The following is a 20611-nucleotide window of genomic DNA, read 5'->3' as shown; positions in this document are numbered from 1 at the left end:
TCTCAGCATCCTCATCATCATTCTAGCTTTAATTTCTATCACAGAATTAGTGATCAGTCAGTTAAAGTGCAGCAATATATTAAGCTCTACATTGGAGCAGTTTAAATGTTTAATTTGAAGACACTTTAATGAAGAGATGAATAAAAAAAATACTTTTCATAGGCAACTCTTATCACCAGTAAGGTTATCTACTGCGCAGCACTCATGTAATGTGTGTTAGCATACGGCAGGTGAGCGTAGCAGTTTACCTCAGGATTGTGCATTTGCCACTGCACACATAGCATCTATTCACAAGACACCTGAAAGGCAACGAATTCTAGCCAATCAGAGGCAGAGTAGGGCGGTTCTTTGCGGGATGCGGGTGGGAATAAAATAATGCAGGGTAGCGTGGTTAGCACACGTTATTTTTTTCCCCACCCGTACCTGCCAATCAGAGCCACCTGCCCTACTCTGCCTCTGATGTCTTATTATACATCCATGATTGGTTGTCACCAACTTGTCAGCCCAATCAGAAAGGTAGAGGGGCGGGATGTAAAGCCGACCCCGTAGAGTGAAGCCACAAACTAGTGAGACGTGAGATGACAAACAGACAGCTAATGTTACTGTATGTTGCTAGTATGTGTTAATGTTTTCAGCTAGTTTAAAGCTAAAACAAACTTGGCATGAGACGTAAAGAAGCTTTGGGAAGAGTAAAGTGACTGTTGCCGCAAGCCAGCCTGTAACACCACTCATCCTTCCCCTCGTCATGCATCGCCCAGTAGCTTGCACTAGCAAGTGAAATGGCCGTTTGTTTTAGGTCACTACACCCCCCAAGCAAGGACTCAGGCCTGCCTCATTTTGTTTTTGGTTAAAAGGACACTATTTTATTTATATGGTTGCAGAGAGAGTATGTTTGAGTGTGTGGGCCCTTTAGGAAATTTTGAATTAGTAAATAAGATAGAAAAAGGTTAAACTTTAGAACTGAATTAAAGGAACATATCAACAAAAATTGACTAGGTTAAAACTTTTGATAAAGGTTTGAATTGTACTGGTACTGTATGACACTGATGTACAGTACCAGTCAAAAGTTTGGATCCACTTTTGGGTACACTCAGTCACTTGAATGAGAAAATGAAATCCAACTACTACTGTTTGTTCACGTAGCTTTTGGAGCTGGGGTAGGTCTGCCGGAGACGCAGTTTCCAGAAGCTGACCAATCAGAACAGAGTGGGCTCAACAGGAGGGGGGGCCTTAAAGAGACAGGAGCTAAAACTGCTAAAAAGGCTGAACTGAGAGGCTGCATACAGGGTCAATATAAAATAAATAAGCAGTTTTTTGAACTGTAAATGATGCAAAGATGTTCCAGTAGAGCGGCGGAATATAAATATAGACCTGGAAATGTGCATTAATATGTCCTCTTTAAAATTTGATTAGAGTAGTAGTAAACTCCTGATTTATCATCTGCAAGTCAAACTCTTCAATTATGTATATAAATGTACTAAAAAAAAATGACAGGTTGGGGCTTTAAGTCTGTCGCTTTCAAAGAAGTCAGCATGACCATTACATCACTGGAGAGCCTGTAAGCCAACATAAAGTAGAGACACTAACAGCTCAGGGACACAGACACACAACACGCACAGAGGAGTAAACACATCACTTAACCTGTTTCAGTTGCTTGACTGGTCACACCCACATCATCACCCTCTATGCATTTAGACAGAAGTAAAGACAAAAACAGCATTTCCAGCTGACTTAGCAGCAGTTCTTGTTTTTTTTTTCTACTAGCTCTTTGTCCAAAAAACAAGTTTAACTTTTATACAGTGAGAATCTAGGCCAAGCTGTAATTTTAAACCAGCTCATATCCACTCACCAGTATGAAGAGGAGACTGTTTTCATGCAGTTCTTTGAAGTATTTTTGTAGGTTTAGGTTTGAATGCTGGCTGCAGTGGTCTGACATGTTACTCTGGGTTTCCCCTCGGGTCTCCATCCCACAGCTCTTTCTAGAGCACTGACCTCAGCTGTTTTCACCATCTCTCTCTGTTTCTAAACACACTAAATGCCATGTCATTGTGCACAATGACCACTTTCAAAATGTAAACAACCAGGGTGAAGACAAACGGGTGAATTTGTACAGGGAGACGTACAGTACAAAGCTCTCTTTTAATGTTCATTTAGATACTGAGGTGTTTCTGTTGGACAGCACTGATTTGTTTCTCACTTTACCTGCACATTATTGATGGTTTTATTATGTTTTATGATGTAAGACTCATTATCACATGCAGGTTCACTGTTATGTGAGCATGTTGGGCTAACTGTGTGAGTAGAGTCACAGGACAGTTTATTGTTGCTCTTTAACACTTCTGATGTCAGGTTTTATTATTGTGTATGTGCTTTTTGTATTGTTTTATTGCATTTTTATAGATATTGTTATGTTGCACACACCTGAGTACCAGAGTAAATATTTTGTTCTCCTTTGCACAAGTTTCATGAATGATAAACTATCTTAAATGTCTTGAAGAGAGGAATATTCTCAGGTCGGAGAGTTGCTATGTTTGTCATGTTAGCTGCGATGTAAAGGTACCATGATACTGGTTACAGACAAAGAATGATACACCTAAAACAATAGTTTGACTTTTTGGGAAATATGTTTATTCAAGATAGATGGGAAGATCCATACCGTTCTCATGTCTGTGCTTTAAATACAAAGAAAGGCCCAGAAGCAGATTAGCTTAGTTTAACATGAAGACACTGGAAGTAGGGAGAAACAGCTAGCCTAGCGCTCTCAGAAGTTAAAAGTCAGCATACCAATTCCTCTAAAGCTCATGAATTAACATGTGTTAATACATACAAACAGTAATGATAAAAAAAATACAATTTGTGGTTTACGGAGAGTTACGCGCTGTTTCCTTCTGCTTCCAGTCATTATGCTAAGCTAGGCTAATTTACCTCATGGCTGTAGTTCCATACTTAATGGACGAGAGTGGTATCAATCTTCTCTGCTAACTCTCAGAAAGAAAGCAAAATAACTACTTTTCCCCACACTGTCAAATTATTCCTTTAATGCTAATGCTCTTGCAGTACAGTACTGAGGTGAAGCATCAACAGCTACATAAAGTGGTTCTCAATTCTGCAAAGGTCAAAAATTTGATTTGATTTCACTTTATATTTAGAATATTTTTTCTAAATGTGTTTTACCTCCCAAGGCATACACTGTTTCATGTATGTAACAAATCACACAACAACAAGATACTAAAAATGTATCATATCAGACATAATTAATAAATAGCTGCAGTTTTTCACATTCAGTGTTTCATCTACACTGCAGGTGCACTGAGGTCTACTTAGAACCCAAAAAAAGGTTATTTGCACAATTTTGATTTCATTATTCTCCAATGCCAATAAACAGACTGAATTAAAATTAAGTTTTCTACCATTGTTTAAGGTTTGTCTAATCACATTTACATGCTTCGGAGAAAAGGGCTGTACTCTTAAGTGAATAAGGAAACCCCATGTCAATGTGTCGCTTGGCTGTATATCTGCACTCAGTGGACACAAATGACTTTTCCAGTCATTTGCGTGAACTCCAAGCTAGGATGGACATTTAAAAACACATCCACATCACAGTCACATAAACCTTTCAGAATAATAAAAAAAAAGAGACCTGACAGTTTCGACAGGCTGCAGACTCACATCACCTCATCCATCATGGCCTTACATGACCATAACGACTGATACTGGTAGAAAAGCCACAAATAGCCACCCACTTAGCTATCACGCAACAGCTCTCACATGATCAATACGCCCAAAATCACCATAATCAGGAGAGAACAACATGGACTGAATAACACACTCGCTGTGTTGACTTTACAGACGATAAAACACTTTATTATCATTATTGCTGATGATCATGTTTAAGCTGAGAGTTTGTTTTTATTGAATTTTAAATCCTGTCAGCACCTAAAGCCAGATGGTCTGCCTTTAAGGCTTATATCCATGGTCACCCTGGTAATGCTGCAACAGATCAAATCACAACACAGTTCAATGAAATTAAATGTGCTCTTCGTGCTTCTCAGAGTCTGTTTTAAAATTGTAACATCTTTTTTTAAAAATCTTTTTTGTTTGTTTATTTGCCTTTTTCAGTTTCATAATAAAATACTTAAATTAAGAGACTCCAGCTGCTATAATTATTTGGCAGAGGCTCTGGGAAGTTGCTCCAAAATAATTAAAAACTGAACCTTTTATATAACCTGTCCAGCTTTCTGTTTGAGTGGAATCGGGGCCTTTGCATGCCTTGAATGAAAAGGCCCCACCCCTGAATTATAAGAACACTCTCATGCTAATCTAAAGCATCCACTGAGGACAGGATGATGAGAGATTACAACGACAGAGCACGCCTTCAGCCTCAACATCCCCTCGTCCAACTGTACGTCCACCCTCCCCCTTTTGAACGGTCTAACCAGCAGCAGCAGCATCTTTCAAAACCACTGATCAAAGTGTACTGGCGTTTCAAACCTTGGAAGTAAAAAAATATTTTAGAGCATTCTAGTTAACACCAGTTTGAAAATATTTGGATAATTAACTGTAAAAGGAAAACTACATTTTTTGGCTGTCTGTCAACATGTGATTTCCTGTTTTTAACTTGTATACCATTCCTGTAGAAAAATACAAAGGCTCCTCAGATCTCATTTACATGCTTCGGAGAAAAAGGCTGCGCTCTGAGTGAATAAGGAAACCTCATGTCAGTGCGTCACAAAGCTTTATATCAACCAGCCATGCAGTCTGGGGACACAAGATAAGACAATGTTGTGTGTTTGTGTGTGTAAATGCATGTTTGTTATCTACTGACCCTAAATTAAAGGCCCACAGATGTGCTAGCGTAGGGCCATTGGAAACTGTCCATGCTGCAAATCTGTCAGCCAGAATTAAATGAAGCTAAAACATTGTGGCTCACTGTCTGGACAAAATGTACCTCTCTGGTAAAAGAGGAAAGTGTTATCCTTAAATCCCCTTGCATAGCATTTAACAAAGTCATATCAGCAGAGGACAGTGACAAAAGTGTATGAAATCTATGTACAGATCATATTTTAACCGATAAATTGCAATTTGCAAAACTGATAAAGCATGTGCAATGCAATATGCTGTATCATACTGTAAGATGAGTTTGATTTTTGTGGATATTAGTTATGTATATATAGTTTTTGACAGGAACAATGCACATTAATCAACTGTAAATGTGCCATTATTAGTCAAAAAGCTCATTCTCAACGGTTGTCCTTTGGCCAGATGTTAGATTGACTATTAAACCAACCATAAAACCAAACAACATGTCATATAAAGATTAACTTCCTTGTTTGGCAGATTACCGAGAGTTTAAAATGTCCTTATTGTTGTGTTTGGGTGGGAGCTGCACAACACAACACTGAATGACTATAGTGTTAGTAACTGTTTAGCCTGGTGGAGTGATACTGAATGACGTGAGTGAGAAGTGATGCGCTGCGTTTGTTGTCAGACTGCTGTTATCCAACTTTTGCTGCTGTCATTAAAGTGGACCGAGCTCTAGAGAAGCTGCATCACAGCTTCAATACTGCAGCTGTGATGCATTAACTAGTTAGACTTAAAGAGAAAGCAGTGTTACAGTATGATAGCTGCAACTGAACTTAATGCTGAGACAGAGTTTCATGATGATGATGATGATGATGATGATGATGATCGTATTTCATCACCACAGCACCTTGCCTAAGTATTATTTACTATCTGTGGATATAATCATGCAGCAGACTAAACTTAAAATAATACTTTTGATCCAATATAATGGCTCAAATAAGTACTTTTGATCCAAATTGAGGGTGTAAAGATAGACAGTAACATGTTTCACAGATTATGAAGCCATCTGAGACAGACAAATGACTGTGAGCTATATAAATAAATAAATAAATAAATAGAATTTTTCTCAACAAACAGACTGAGTGCACCTGCATGACATCAAAACAGACGAGTTGAAACCACTGAGCATGACAAACAGGAAAAGGAAATGAGAGTACAGTAATAATTCTCTGGTGAGTTTACAGTGTTTACCTGCACAGAAAAGCCACTTAAAGACACATCTGCTGAGAGTAAACACTACGTAAACCACTACAGCATGTAAACACCTGAGAACTGTAGCGGGAACCTGTATTTCTAGTATCTAGACTATCTAGACTTCCAGGGTAATAACCTGGAGCTACAGAAGTATGTTTTCATGATAATCTTTTCCTGTTACAGAAGCCAAACAAATCTGCAGACAGACAAACTGATAGTCACGCAGTATATGCATAATGACTTTGCCAAAGCAGCGTTGTGTTACAGTTTCTCCCTTCCTTCCTTGAATTAGAAATATTTCCTATTCTCCTTCTTCCAGCTGTTACTCACTCTTTCCAGTCCTCCTCTCCATCTTTAAATACCAAAACATCCCCACTTACTTCAACTCCATGGCTGCTCTCCTCTCTCCTCTCCTCCGGGGTGAAAACAAACGCCGCTCTCTCTGTCACCTAATCCTTCTCATCTCTAATATACTGTAGTGTGCGCAGCGGGTAGAGAGGGGAACACATGCGAAAGGCCTGAGCTGCTGTTACAATAATCCAAACAGACTGACAGGGAGCTACAGGGCGAGCGGAGACGGAGGTGGGGGGTGGTGGTGGGGGGGTGGGGTGGCTGCCGCTGGTGTAGAGGGAAAGCAGGGACCAATCAGAGGGTTTAGTGAAGCTGGGAGGGGGTTGGGCTTCAAGCTTGTGTTGTTCTTTAACTTCAGCGAGGGCCAGAGGCATGACAGAGAAAAAAAAAGGCAAGATAAGGAGTGACAGAGGATGGAGGATCTGACAGAAAGAGAAACCAAACATGTCAACAGAAGCAAAATTATTGCCCAGACTCTTTCCCCAGTAAAACAGGTACTGCAAAATGTTGTATATCTCGGAATAAGATGACGTTTTGTTTTGTTTTTTACCTGGAAATATTACATTAGTATCATCCAAGTGGGTAAAGTTGAACCCTGCTTCCCTGTGCAGAAACTTATCTCCATTTCCCAGAAAGGCCCCAAGTTCACTCAAGCTCCACTTGTCTCTTCAGTAAGCTGGATATAAGTTCAGGGTCAGAAACATAACGTCTCATGAGTTGAACATCTATCTGTGCTTTTAAAACAAACAGGTTTTTTTTAGTGACAGCTGGCCGAGGCCGCAGTAATAGAAACGAAATAGTCACAATGGCCGTAACAATCCTCTGAATAATGATCGCAGTGCAGTCAAAACAGTACATGACAGTTGAAAAGGGTGACACTGCAGTTATTCACCAGCCACACAAGCACGTTACTATCTGTCCATGTTTGCCCGCGGGGGACTCAGTGCACTGAACCAAAGCTGGTAAACAAGAGAGAGATGATGCAACCGAACCAGCAAAAACATCATCAGATTGGTTCTGCATGGCTTTTAATTAACTTCGTGATTCTTATCATTTAGTCTGGTTTTTATCTTATTACTGTTCTTATATTCTTTTGCATTATGTAAATCACTTTGTATTTCCTTGTGTATGAAATGTGTCTCCTCGGTTTGTGTTGTAATTCTAATAAACACAATTTGAGACTGAGAACATTTCATTTTCAAGATTTGCAGTATTTTTGGGTTTTGTTTTAAAAGTTTGAGTTTGGGTAATGATACCTTTTTGATATCTTACTCTGAGAAATACAACATGTTTTTCCAATAAAAAAATTTAACAAAAGACACAAAAGTTCTCAAATTTTAAATGTTGTCTAAAAGTCAGCTGCACAAGAACGTCGAACCTTCAAACCTCAAAGTCTTTCCAGTTTTCTGTTGTTTTATTTTGTCATTCTTGACCACTGCAAGGTCCATTTAGTAGCTGTTCTGGAGCTTTCGGTCATATTACATGATCTCCATCGGTAGATTTTGGAGTTGTAACATAAGATGTTCAAATTTCCTTTTTTCTTTTGATCACTTTAGAAGACTTCTGAAAGTAAAAAGAGGAAAAAAGCGCTTAAAAATATGGAAATTTGAACATCTACGATTCTGTGATGACTGGGCAAACTCCACCTAGTGATGAAGATCATGTGATATGATCAACAGCTCCAGAACAGCAAAATGGACTTCATGGTGAAATTGTTTTCTGAACTTGCAAAATAATGATTCAAAGCTGGAACCACAGCATCTCATCAAAGAAAAAGTAAACAAAATTACAAATCTGATCCATCATTTGATGTCAGCTTTTGTTACTTGATACTACAAACGTACAGTATTTTTTTTTATACTAAAAAATATTGAGGTCTCGGCCTTATTTGCATTCTGTACTGTACATCTTTGTCTCTATGTGTGTGTGTGCGGTGTTTAGCATTACTTTACAAACATTTTGTAGACCTTGCTATTAAAACTAACGACCATCCTGTTCAGACTTGGCTTGTCTGCTGCCAAGAGGGCAGCCTTCCCCTCATTGTTACCGCATATTTCATACTTCCATCTTGGCAGAGAGACATCGGCCTTTCCACAATAACAGAATCACTCATACTGTCTGTACAGACCACACACAAACACAGCACATCACACAGACATGTGGGCCTCTGAGCTTTCCCCATTTCGTGAGAGCTTTAATCTTATTGGCAGGCCTCAAACAATGTTTGAAGTAATTACACAAATGCATCTGTTTTCCTCCTGTGCATCCACCCCCACTTAACCGGATTACTTATTTCATAGAAAATGGATCCATACGGAAACAGGAATACTTAAATTTAATTATTTTTTATCTTAGCTTGATATAATGTGGTGGTCTCATTTATATAAAAATCCTTCTGAGTAAAGCAGAATATGATTGATTTAGTGTTAAACTAAACTTAAAGTACAACTGTCATCTCTGTGTGTTTGTAGGAGCATGAAAAGATGGACAAAAAAGAGCAGCAGTCTGACAAAAGATGAGAAAATTTACACCCGTGTTTCATCGTTTCTACAGTTGCTGATGACATTTGATACTGAAACTAACAAACCAGTTGATCAGGAGGACACGGTGTACCTTGGCTGGCTAAGTACCAATTTGGCTCTCATGTGTCAAAAGATAATTAAAGGGAGTCTAATGATTAACTGCAGCGCCCTGTGTCGCAAATGAGACCCAGAAAAGGTAAAACAGGAATATCAGATTTTGAATGTTACCTCCTTCTTTCCCTTGAGCAAAGAAAACAAAGACAAATGACTCGACCTAGATGTAAAAGAACAGAAAGCAAGAGAGAAAACACGGCTAATCTGAAACGCAAACAGTCGGCTTGAATGACAAAGAGAGGTGAGTGTGGTACACACAATCACCAAGCGCATACAGTTATGCTTTCTCTGAACTACCTTCTTTAATTATGTCTTTATTTCTACCTCCTCATCACTGTCGAATGAGACCAATGAGCTGAGACAAGACATCAAATAACGACATAATAATGGACTAAAGTACAATTTACTGTATATGTGGCATTTCCTTCATTTAACAAATAACAGACTGGAATTGCTTGACTAACAGTGCTGATTGGTGACTGAATGACTTCCAGAAACATCATCAGTCCATTGTTATGTTTATGGTAATTTTTTGGGTGAGTCATGCTCTATTTGTGCAACACTGATATCCCCTGCTGGCTGCAGCGTGACTCACAATAACAATACGAATCTGAATCCTGTACATGTTGGTGAGCACAGGAAGTGTTTGCAGCTACAGACAATGGAGGTTGGATTTATTATTTATTTATTTTATTCTGATTTATTAGAACTCAGTCCCAGACACTATATTAGGGCTGCAACTCATGATTATTTTCACTATTGATTAATCTGCTGATTATTTTCTCGATAAATCAATTAGTTGTTTAGTCAGAATATGGTGAATAATGTCAATCACTGCTTGACAAAGCCTAAGGTGACGTCTTCAAATATCTTGTTTTGTCGCGACAAACAGTCCAAAACCCAAATTTATTCAATTTACTGTCAGAGAAGACTACAAGAAAATAGAAAATATTCACATTTGAGAAACTGGAATCAGAGAATTTGGATATTTTTTCTTAAAATATTACTCAAAATGATTCATCGATTATCAAAATAGTTGGGAATGAATTTTTTAATTGATTAATGGTGATAGCTGGATTTTATAGCATTAGCTAGTGCTGAAATAATTATTTGATTGATTGATTCATTTATTAGCAGAAAATGAATTTTACAGCAATTTTGATGATTGCCAAACTGTTTAAAGGCTCTACAAGGTGATGGTCCACACACACACACACACACACACACACACACACACACACACACACAGGTGTTTTTACTTAATCAACCTGAGAAGAGCTCCTCTCAGGACTTTTTGTAAGTGTGCAGATTTGATGCAAGTTTGATTGACGTTTCCCCGACTCTCCTGTTCGCTTTGTTGCGTCTGTTAGTGAGGGACAGCTGCTGTTATTCTAACTGGTGCATGGAGATTTTAATTCCCATCATCCTGATAACTGAAAACACTTGTATGAGTGAGCAGAGGCCTTTAAGTTATCAGAGAAAACTTGCTGCTTTTCTCTGTTTTATATTTTTGGTTTTGGGGCTGTTGGAAGATGTTATTATGGGCCCTGGAAACTTGTGATGGGCTTTTTCCAGTATTTGTTTTGACTTTTTTTTTTTTAGAATAAAGGAACAGCAAATACAGTAACATTTGTGTTTGTGTATAGAAACAAACATTCTGAACTATTTCTTTTTTTAAAATAATATATATACTTTGGCATCTAATAAAGGGATAAAATGCCAAAACTTCAGACAGATGACAGGAAATGAAGGGTAGAGAGAGAAAATAGAGAATGAAATGCAACAAAAATTCCCAAACCACAGTCAAAATGGGAATGTCACAGTTCATGGTCGGACCTTTAACCCCTCGGCCACTATCTGATCTATTTCTTTAATCAAACTGTAATGCACAGATCAATTGATAATGAAAATAATCATCACTTAAAGCTGTAGTGTTTATATTTCAAGCAGCATGAAATCGCAAAAAACACAAAATTAAAACAAGAAAATAAACCTTATTATGGGAAATACAATGCTAGCTCCTTCTCACATGAAAGCTACGTAGCAGTTAGTGATACAGACCCAGTAGCTCTCGTTTAAGTTGGTTTACAGTAGAAGTTATAAACCTTCACACTCAGACACTCAGAACTACAACTTGGTTGAGAGTCACTGAGCTGGCCGGTGTCCAATGTTACTCAATTAGCTTTAATCAGACAGACGTCGCTGTGCAGAGCTCACAGCACCGGGCCCATTGATCCTGGGGGGGGTCAAATGTCACTGGGCGACAGTTCAGAAAATTAAGCCTTCAGGGCCTTTCGTGACAGTGTACAAGCTGAACAACACACATCAATACCACCAGTCAAACATGTCATGGAAAAAGATCAGTCGTTATCTTAAAGATGCTCAACTTACTGTACAAACATCACAAAATATCTGCTGAATTCCAGGAGATACAGTAACTAAATTATTATTATTACAGTTTTTCTAATTTATACTTATTCATTTATATATTTGATCTCCTATAATTGGCAAAATTATGAGTTAAATTGACAGTAATGGTACTTGACAGTTTGGTTCAATAGCAGCTCTAATCTGACCTTTGTGACATTTATTACATGTAGAGTTTGTTGACACGACTGTTATTCAGTAAAGTCTTGATATAACTCCAACTGGTGATGTTATATTAGACTGGAAAGGTGTTTCTAATATTTAGGAAAGTATCATAGATTTATTGGCTTTTGTTTTGGGTTGTATTTTGTGTACCTAATAAACTGATATGCATCAGTGAGGAATTACTGTAAAAGCAGTCAGTCCTCATCAAAGAGCAGCCTTGACGCATGAAGTTTAATTCCCTCTGACAAGTTGTCCAACTATTTTAAGTTTCAGTGAGGTTAAGCGTACTTTTGCGTGTACCTCCGTACTCTGAGTCATCTTTTTGGCTGGTTTATTTATTCCGTGATGAGCATGAAAACACTGCCACAGATCCACTGCTACAGCTGCAGCACGCTGTACTGCAGTGGTGGGAGAGTTTATGCAGCCTTCACTGCATCACTCTCCGCTTCCTGTTCCCAGAATCACTTACTGCATTCAAGCACCTCTAATGTCACAATGACTGAAACAACAGCTGCTAGTAGAACAACTACACGTCAGACATAAAAGACACTCTCACACTTTCACACACACAGAAGAGAGAGAGGAGAGTGAAAGAGAGAGATAGAGGGAGGCTGACAGAGAGAGGAAGCAAATGTGATGAGTCTTTACTCCACTTAGTTTATCTATGAAGAAGAATGGAGTTGTCTATTGACATGACTGTGGCTTAATGATGGGCCTATACTATTCTCAGTGTTATGTAAAGACAACACGATAGTACTAAATACTGCAACTAAACATCATTTTTATTGAATGTATCACTTATTATATCAATAATAATCCACTTTAAACAAAATGTCTGACAAATGCCCATTAGAGTCCAAAACTATTTGGTTTTGTCTTTGCTAGATCTGTTCATGTTGAAGGTTGCAACTAACATTATTTTTATTATTGATTTATCTACCAATTATTTTCTCAATTAATCCGTTATTTGTGCGGTCCGTAAAATGTTGAAATGGTGAAAAATGTCCATCCCAAGTTCCCAGAGGCCAGTTTCTCTTCAAAATATCTTGTTTCATCTGACCAATCCGTTTATAGAGGAGTATGAAAACCATAAAATATTCATATTTGGGAAGCTGGAACCAGTGAAATGTTTGGCATTTTTACTTAAATAACAGTTAATAACAGTTATTTGATCAATTTTCAATAGACTAATAGTTGCCACTCTATTAGTGTTCAAGTAGAAAAGTAAAGAAATACATCAACATTTTGGGGAATATATTTATTCACTTTCTTGCTGAGAGTTAGATGAGCAGATTGATACTACTCTCATGTTTGTGCATGAAGTACAGAGCTAGACTCAGAGTTGATTAGCTTAGCTTAGCTTAGCTTAGCTTAGCTTAGCATAAAGACTGAAATCAAGAGGAAACACCTAGCCTGGCTCTGTCCAGAGGTAACTAAATCCACCTACTAGCACCTCTGATGTTCACTAAACAACACTTTATATCTCATTTGTTCAATCTGTACACAAACATTACGTAAAAATGACAATTTGTGGTCTCTTGACAAACAGACGAGTGTGGTATCAATCTTCTCATGTTACTCTTGGCAAGAAAGTGAATTTGTATATTTCCCGAAATGTCTGCTTCATTTAAACAGTTTGTAAAGCTCTGGTTCATTTTTCTGTCTGCCAAACAAAAAAGAAAAAAAAAAGAAAGAAATATAAAAAAGCAAAAACATTTCCATCCCTCCTTCATGCGCAAATTGCATTTTAACCTCTGAATGTTATGAATGTTTTTCATTACTTTCTGATGTTTGAAAGAAAAATGAAAGTTAAACTGCCAGATTTTTTTTTACAAACAACAAATCCAAGACTCTCCTGCTACTTTCACAGTAAACTCAAGAGCAAGATTGGCTTTTCTATATTTTTGCATTTAACTGACTTGTTTGGTTTGATGAACTTCTCCTGTTTTTCTTTTGATCTCTGTCAAAAATCTGTCCATCTTGTACTTTACTTGTCATGTTGCTTTCTTGTTTAGCAACAACTGACCTGTTAGCGTCAGAGCACTCTTGCTTCACCATTTTTCCCCAAAATAAATCAGATTCACAGACATTTCAGCAGCAAAAGCACAGATACCTAATGGCATTAATGAAGCCTCTGTTCCACAATTACAGAAATGCAGCACAGCAATTTAAGATCTTATTAGTTTCACCTGTGCTTAAAGTAACAATCTCAAAGATCTTTGTTTTGTTCTCTTTGGCGACACCTATGGTGACAAGCAGTAACTGCAGGTGTGTTTTTCAACACACATGGATGTATTAAAAGGGATAGTTCAGATTTTTTGAAGCGTGGTCATATGAGGTAATTATCCATAGTCAGTGTATTATCCGCAGTAGATTTGGGTCGGCACTTTTAGGTGGCTAAAACAAGTTGTGCTGCTGTCCCCATCCACAGCAGTACATTGCTTAGTTTCTGTGCCAGTACTCCTGTCTGCTTCTCCAAACTGGGAGCTTGCCAACCCAAATCTACTGCAGGTAATACACTGACTATGGATAAGTACCTCGACAACCCCACTTCAAAAAATCCAAACTATCCCTTTAGGGGGATAGTTAAAGGAAACTAGGAAAAATTATGTTAAAGGAAACACACTAGCGTTTCCTTTAACACCGCCTCTCAACCACATGCCAACTAGAGACTTCCACCAGCTGAGCCGGCTAACTTACAGTTTAGCACCCTGTGGCTCTTCTAGACTTTAAGAATGTTATCGGACCAAATGGACCAAATACTGTCATTTCGAAGGGGTTGTGACGCTCAAAAAAATCTATCCACCATTTTAGAGCTGCTCCTTTTCCCGTTATTGTGTGCAGATCCAATAGCCCAATGGCATCAGGTGATGGACCTGGAAGCTGTAATTACATGGTTTGGCCACTATGTCAAATTGGCATCAAAGCCTGGCGCACTTCCGGAAACTCGGTTGAAGAGCAAGTCTGTTGCGTTAGCACCGCCTACCCTCTCTGGTGGACCAACCACTGCTGGGTGATGAAAAACGTGTCACCAATTGTGCGCCACTTGTGATTTTTCGCGGGAATGTCGCCACCGACACCCAGTTCGTAATACTGCAAATGCAAGAGCTTTCATCAATGGGCCATAAGCTCAATCACCATTGTGTTACCTCATCTGGCGATAGATAAAGACTTAACAGACATTTATTTCAATGAAAATCTTTGAGATTATGACTGAAAGTCTATTTAATTTTACTCCAGCAGTCTCACTGCTATCACTTATACAGGTCAGATTCAACTCAAAATAATATTTACAAAACACTCAAAAAGAACAAAAAGCATTCAGCAGCTTCTTTCTGCATCTCCAAGTAAACCTAAACATTAATCTGGGGTCTATCCACATAAAACTGTATAAATAAAAAATATAAAACCAGCCATGTGATACATAAGATCTGGTATGACTCATCACTCAGTTTTTGCATCAGCAGCCACAGAGGTTCATTCATGTTTTTACAGATTTAAGATGCTGACACAAACATCAGCCTGCTGCACGTTCGTCTGCTGTAAATGGATTACTTAAGTGGTCCACACTCAAACATATTAAATATATACAGCACCCTGAGGACACAGGCAGGCAGTATTGCTATAACCGTCTGGACACTTGCACTTTAAATGATTAGATGCGTGCGTAATGTTCAAGCTGCAATTAAATATAATTCTGCATCTTAAAGCTTAATCTGAGTGTTGCATCAAAGCAAAAGCTTCAAATATAATCGACGGTTAGACAAGAGGAAGAAAGAGGATATTCATTCAATCCCAGCTTGTTTTCCAGAAGAAATCCGTACAGAAAGTTCCGTTTCACTCACCTAAAGGTTATCTTATCTGCCGGTGTGAAAACTACAATGACGCATGAGGATGTATCAGATGACGACAAGCGATGATCCTTACTGGACTTTTTCCCTGTTCAACCGGTCAGATGGTCGCTCTGCATCCACCGTCCTGTCTGCAGCTCTGCACGAACAAACTACAGCTGAGCTGAAAGCTGCTTCACTTCACTTCCACCTCACTTATTAAAGGGATCCGCCGACAATAAAAGGGAAAGGCGATCGCAGCCGGATGCAGTTAGGGTTAATCCACTAAGAAAAAAAGTTCATTAATATTGCATTCACGTGTAAAAATAGCCTCCATGTATTATTTCTGTTTGTCTCTGTGATGGTTACACAGGCATTTTGTGTGTCATGTGTGATGTACCGAGGAAAAATACTTTTATGTATAGTTGACGACATCCTTTATGTAGCTTTTTTCTTCTTTTTTAATATTTAACCATTTAATGGCTTTTAAAATTACATTTTAAATAAACTATACACGCTTGTCTCCTGGTGAGAAGTGTATTTTATTTTATTTTAGCAAACTAGCAAACATGTTCTTAAATCAAAAATAAAGTAATAATATTTAATCTTATTTTGCTTTCTTGCCAAAACTTAGATGGAATATCAATATCACTTTAATGGTTGTAGTTAAATATGAAGCTACAGCCAGCAGCAGGTTAGCTTAGCACGAAGACTGGAAACAGGGGGAAACAGCTAGCCCGGCTCTGTCCAAAAGTACAAAAATCTGCCTACCAGCACCTCTAAAGCTCACTAATGAACACATATCTATATTTGTTGAAATCAAACTCAAACCAAAGTGTAAAAATGACAAATTGTGGTTTTGCAGAGTTTATTAGCTATTTTTTGGCCTGGTGCAGTGACTTCCTGAAGCCTTGTCATGACTTTGAGGTTGCCAGGCAACCAGCGAAAACTCAAAGTCAGTTAACCCAGCCAAGAAAACCACAAACTGTTTTACACTCTGGTTTTTGTACATTTTTAAATAAACAAGATATAATGTGTTTATTAGTGAGCTCTAGAGGTGCGTTTTCTATTTACTTTTAAAGACAGAGCCTGGCTAGCTATTTCCCCCTGTTACAAGTCTTTATGCTAAGCTAAACTTACAAGCTATTGGCTTTAGCTTGAGAGTGGTATTTAGCTTCTCATCTAACATTCATCTAGAAAGCAAATAAGCATATTCTCTGCACTGGTACGTGGATTTTTGTACTTTTGGTCAGAGCCAGGCTAGCTGTTTCCACCTGTTTCCAGTCTTTATTCTAAGCTAAGCTAACTAGCTGCTGGCTGTAGCTTATATTTAACGTTGAGCTGTGAAAGTGATATTAATCTTCTTAGCTAACTCTTAGCAAGAAAGTGAGTGAGCTTATAATTCCCAACATATCAAACCATTAATTTAAGAACACACTACATACTGTGTTTTTTTTATAAACAAAGTCACAAAAGTGTATGGTGTATATATACTGTAAGCCAAGCTAAGCTAATGCTCTCCTGACTGTAGCTTCATATTTAACTGACAGACATTAAAGTGGTTTTTATCTTCTCATCACTCACAGCAAGAAAGAACAAGCTTATTTCCCAAAATGTCAAACCATTCCTTACAGAGAAGATAAAATGTATTGATCCCACACAAGAAAACTGAAGTGTTACACCAGAAAAAGTAGTACAAGAACAGATACGGTAACCTTAAAAACTACAATTAAGTTACATCAGGAGCATATATTATGAACAATGTGACACGCATAAAATAAAAAATGTGTTTAAAATCACTTGTGGTTTTTAGGTGTGTAACCAACAGCAGACCCTCTTCTGGTGGGACATCCCAGCACCAGTTGCAACTGTGGTTTCCATGCAAACCCCTCCCTTCTTATATAAGGGAGGCTGTCACCATGGCAACACTACATTATGCAGCAGCCCATGAAAGACTCTTTTCAGATTAAAAAAGAAAGAAAGAAAGAAAGAAAGAAAGACAGAAACAAGTTATTTGCATTCCTTTTCCATTAATGATTTTGTGTGATAGAAAAAAAGGCGGTATGAGGTTTATTGTGCAGTGTGTATATCTGACGAGGAGGAGGAGGTGGGGGAGGGGTTGATCTTGATGCATCTGAAGGCCTCACAACTATTTTAGAAAACTAATGCACTGTGTTTAAGTGTGTGTGTGTGTGTGTGTGTGTTAGTGTGTGTGTATGTCACAATCAAAAGACACCTGCTTAGCATTCAGTGCACAATCACTGCCTCAGTGCAAAGATTTCAGTTAATTTGAGCATCTCACCTCTTTTTTTCTGGTAACTAAGTAGGCCTACAGTAATTCCTGTTATTCCATTAAGAGCAGCACACAGTACAGATGCACAATAGAGGTGTGTAATAGTTTTATGAGTGAAACACAAAAGAATGAAACTGGCTGTAAAAACCCAATGCTCATTATGAAACTTTTAATGTCTGGGTGGAAAAAAAATCAATCATGTCTTTTTGCTTTGAGGGATGCAGATCAAGAGTGAGGCATCAAACAAGCTGCATGTAAACAGTCAATATGTCTCTTGTCAACCAAGCTGTTTCTTTTTTGGAAATCTACCCCACATATTTAAGGATAAAACCAAAATATGTACCTGAACAATGACCATAATTTCCTCTCGTCCTTGCTACAGCCGCCCGCACCTGCTGTCATTAGTTCAGTAGAGCATGGCGGGATTAGCAGAACGCTCTGTGAATGGCTGCTGAATAATTTAACAACTTCTTTTGTCTCTTTCATGCTGTTTTGATTGAACATGTGTTGAGGACCAAACTGCAATAAAAATTTGATGTGAAAATGGTAATTATGAGTTTTTTTTCTTAAGTGAAGTCTGTTGCTGAATATATTGTATGATCTACTGTATGAACTTCTCTAGTCACTGATGCTGGATAGCAGAAGCAGAAAATAGGGAGAAACTCTTGAATGCACTAATATATACAGTTAGTTATTTTATATACTTTTGACTTTTGACAATATTTAATTGCATTTGTTTAATACCTACCTCATTGTTTTTGTGATTTATGCTAAGTGGCTATCTATCTATCTATCTATCTATCTATCTATCTATCTATCTATCTATCTATCTATCTATCTATCTATCTATCAGAGTAGGGCTGAAACAGTTGATCAACAGAATATTAATAAACAACTATTTTGATCATGGATTAATTGTTTAAGTCATTTATAAAGATTCTGTGTGAAGATTTGCTGCATGTCTTTCTTGTAAACTGAATATTTTTGTCTTTTTGACTGTTGAAAATCAGATTTGAACATGCTATATTGGGCTCTGGGAGATTGTGATAAACATTTTTTGCTATTTTCCTTCATTTTATCAACTAAATTGCCTAATATAGAGCTTTCCTCCCCTTTAAGGATAAGAATTCAACACAAGGGCTTTATATGTTTTCTATGAAAAAAAAAACAGCTGCATGAAATGAACTGTATAAATTTAGCAGAAAACATTCAGACTCAGTGCCGGCTCTCAGCAGGGGTTGAGCTTGGATGTCAGTACAATAAAGTGCTTGCAGAAACCACTTTTGATGCAGTTAGTGCAACTTGAATCCCCCCCCCCCAAAAAAAAAGAGACCATCTTGAGCCATATGTGGAGTACATAACAAAGCTAAATGAAGACAGAAGGACAGTTCACAACATTCAACTGTAACTCAAATCATGAAACGCAGTGTCTAACGTTTCTCCCATTATTATTAAAATATGAGCCTCACCCCATGTCTGTTTCCACCAGTTTTCTCTGCAGGGTCGTCTCTCTGCCTCTGTGGGGTCAGTTCAGGCGCTCGACTCTCACCGCGTGTTCCTGTCGTACAGATCTGGAGACAGAAGGAAGAAGTGGACGTCATCAGCCATGCTGTCACTCAAAAGCTCCTCTCTCACACACTGACAGGTAATGACATTTTAAGTCCTTGAACTGACATCAAAAGACATCCTGGGTGCTTTTATGTTGAATTTTTTTTTTTGACTCTAGTCTTTTACTGATACTTGGACAGCTGTTGCATTCAGATCGGCTGCTAATCTCAGCGGTCTGCTGTTGATATCTCGCTGATAATCCCTGTGACTGTAGTAGAATGAGTCCAGGAAATCCTGTCACGTTAATGTTAATGCAGTTGTGGAGGTGTGTCGCAAACGTTTATGTGCGTATGTTTGTTAAAGGTTAAAATGATGCACTGAGAAGAATCTGCAGCGACACTGTGTCCTTTAAAGTGACAGGGAGTAAGGTCATGACAGGGACACTGTAGTACAATTCTGCATAGACTGTCACCTGGTGTTAAAAAGCAAAGGATCTCTGAAGAATGAGCCTTTATGAACCCAAAACTACATGGTGAAAAGGTCACACAGCATCAGTTTGGGGGTATTATTATTCCACAATTTTGTGGATCTATCATGTGAGTGAAAATTGGCTGCATGTCTCCAATCATTTAGGGGTGGAAGATATTAAAATCACAAGAATTTCTAACTTTATAACCTCCATAAACCGCCACTATAGTGAAGATGTGGTGAGAAAACAGACATAAAGTGCGACTCACTCTTTCTAGGGATCATTGCTACGACCTTCTTCCTGTAGGAACATTGTTGTTGTTGTTGTTGTTGTTGTTTCTGATCCCAATCATCTGCTTCATGTCTTACTTGACCAGCAAAGAACATCCATGATTAAAAACCAGTTAAACTTCCGCCTTATCCACCAGAAGTGCAAAAACTCATCAGTATCCGTGGCTGACATGTAATAGTGAGAGGACCTATCTCTACCTCCAGCAGCACCTGGGTGAAAGTAAGGATCCCACTCTTCCCGGTGTTAGGTTGAGCTGGGAGGGATAAGGAGGGATTGAGAGGAGCATAATCCCTCGCACATGGCTACAGCAACTTTGATCTAAAGATAAACGTGCCAAGTCACGAGCTGTTTGACATCTCATGCTATACTGCGTATACTGCAGTACGTTGTGTTGAGCAGTCACTCCTGTACTACGTATCATACTATGTGTCTGTGGTATCTGAAGCTGTGAATCTACTACTCTACTGAGTGATCAAATGTTCATTATTTCAAAAGTTAGTATATATTATTGTATCAAACTTTCATAATATAATTGCTTTTATAA

General features: G+C 38.2%; 1 protein-coding gene across 3 annotated transcripts in view; it reads right to left on the bottom strand.

Moving 5' to 3' along the window:
• Positions 1–15704, bottom strand: part of trim2a (tripartite motif containing 2a) — a 38432-nt gene extending 22728 nt beyond the window's left edge. Inside the window, exon 1 of one of the 3 annotated variants that reach the window (XM_067585103.1) lies at positions 15482–15704. The gene's annotated coding sequence lies outside the window, so the exon portion shown is untranslated. Of the gene's footprint in view, positions 1–6437; positions 6638–15481 lie in introns of those variants that run through there. The other 2 variants (XM_067585102.1, XM_067585106.1) reach the window with 2 other exon arrangements.
• Between the last annotated feature and the right edge of the window lie 4907 nt (positions 15705–20611).

The sequence above is a fragment of the Thunnus thynnus genome, chromosome 3 (assembly GCF_963924715.1).
Source record: "Thunnus thynnus chromosome 3, fThuThy2.1, whole genome shotgun sequence".
In the NCBI taxonomy this organism is placed as follows: Eukaryota; Metazoa; Chordata; class Actinopteri; order Scombriformes; family Scombridae; genus Thunnus; species Thunnus thynnus.
Note: the sequence above shows the minus strand (reverse complement) of the source record. Positions and strands in the feature narration are given on the sequence as shown.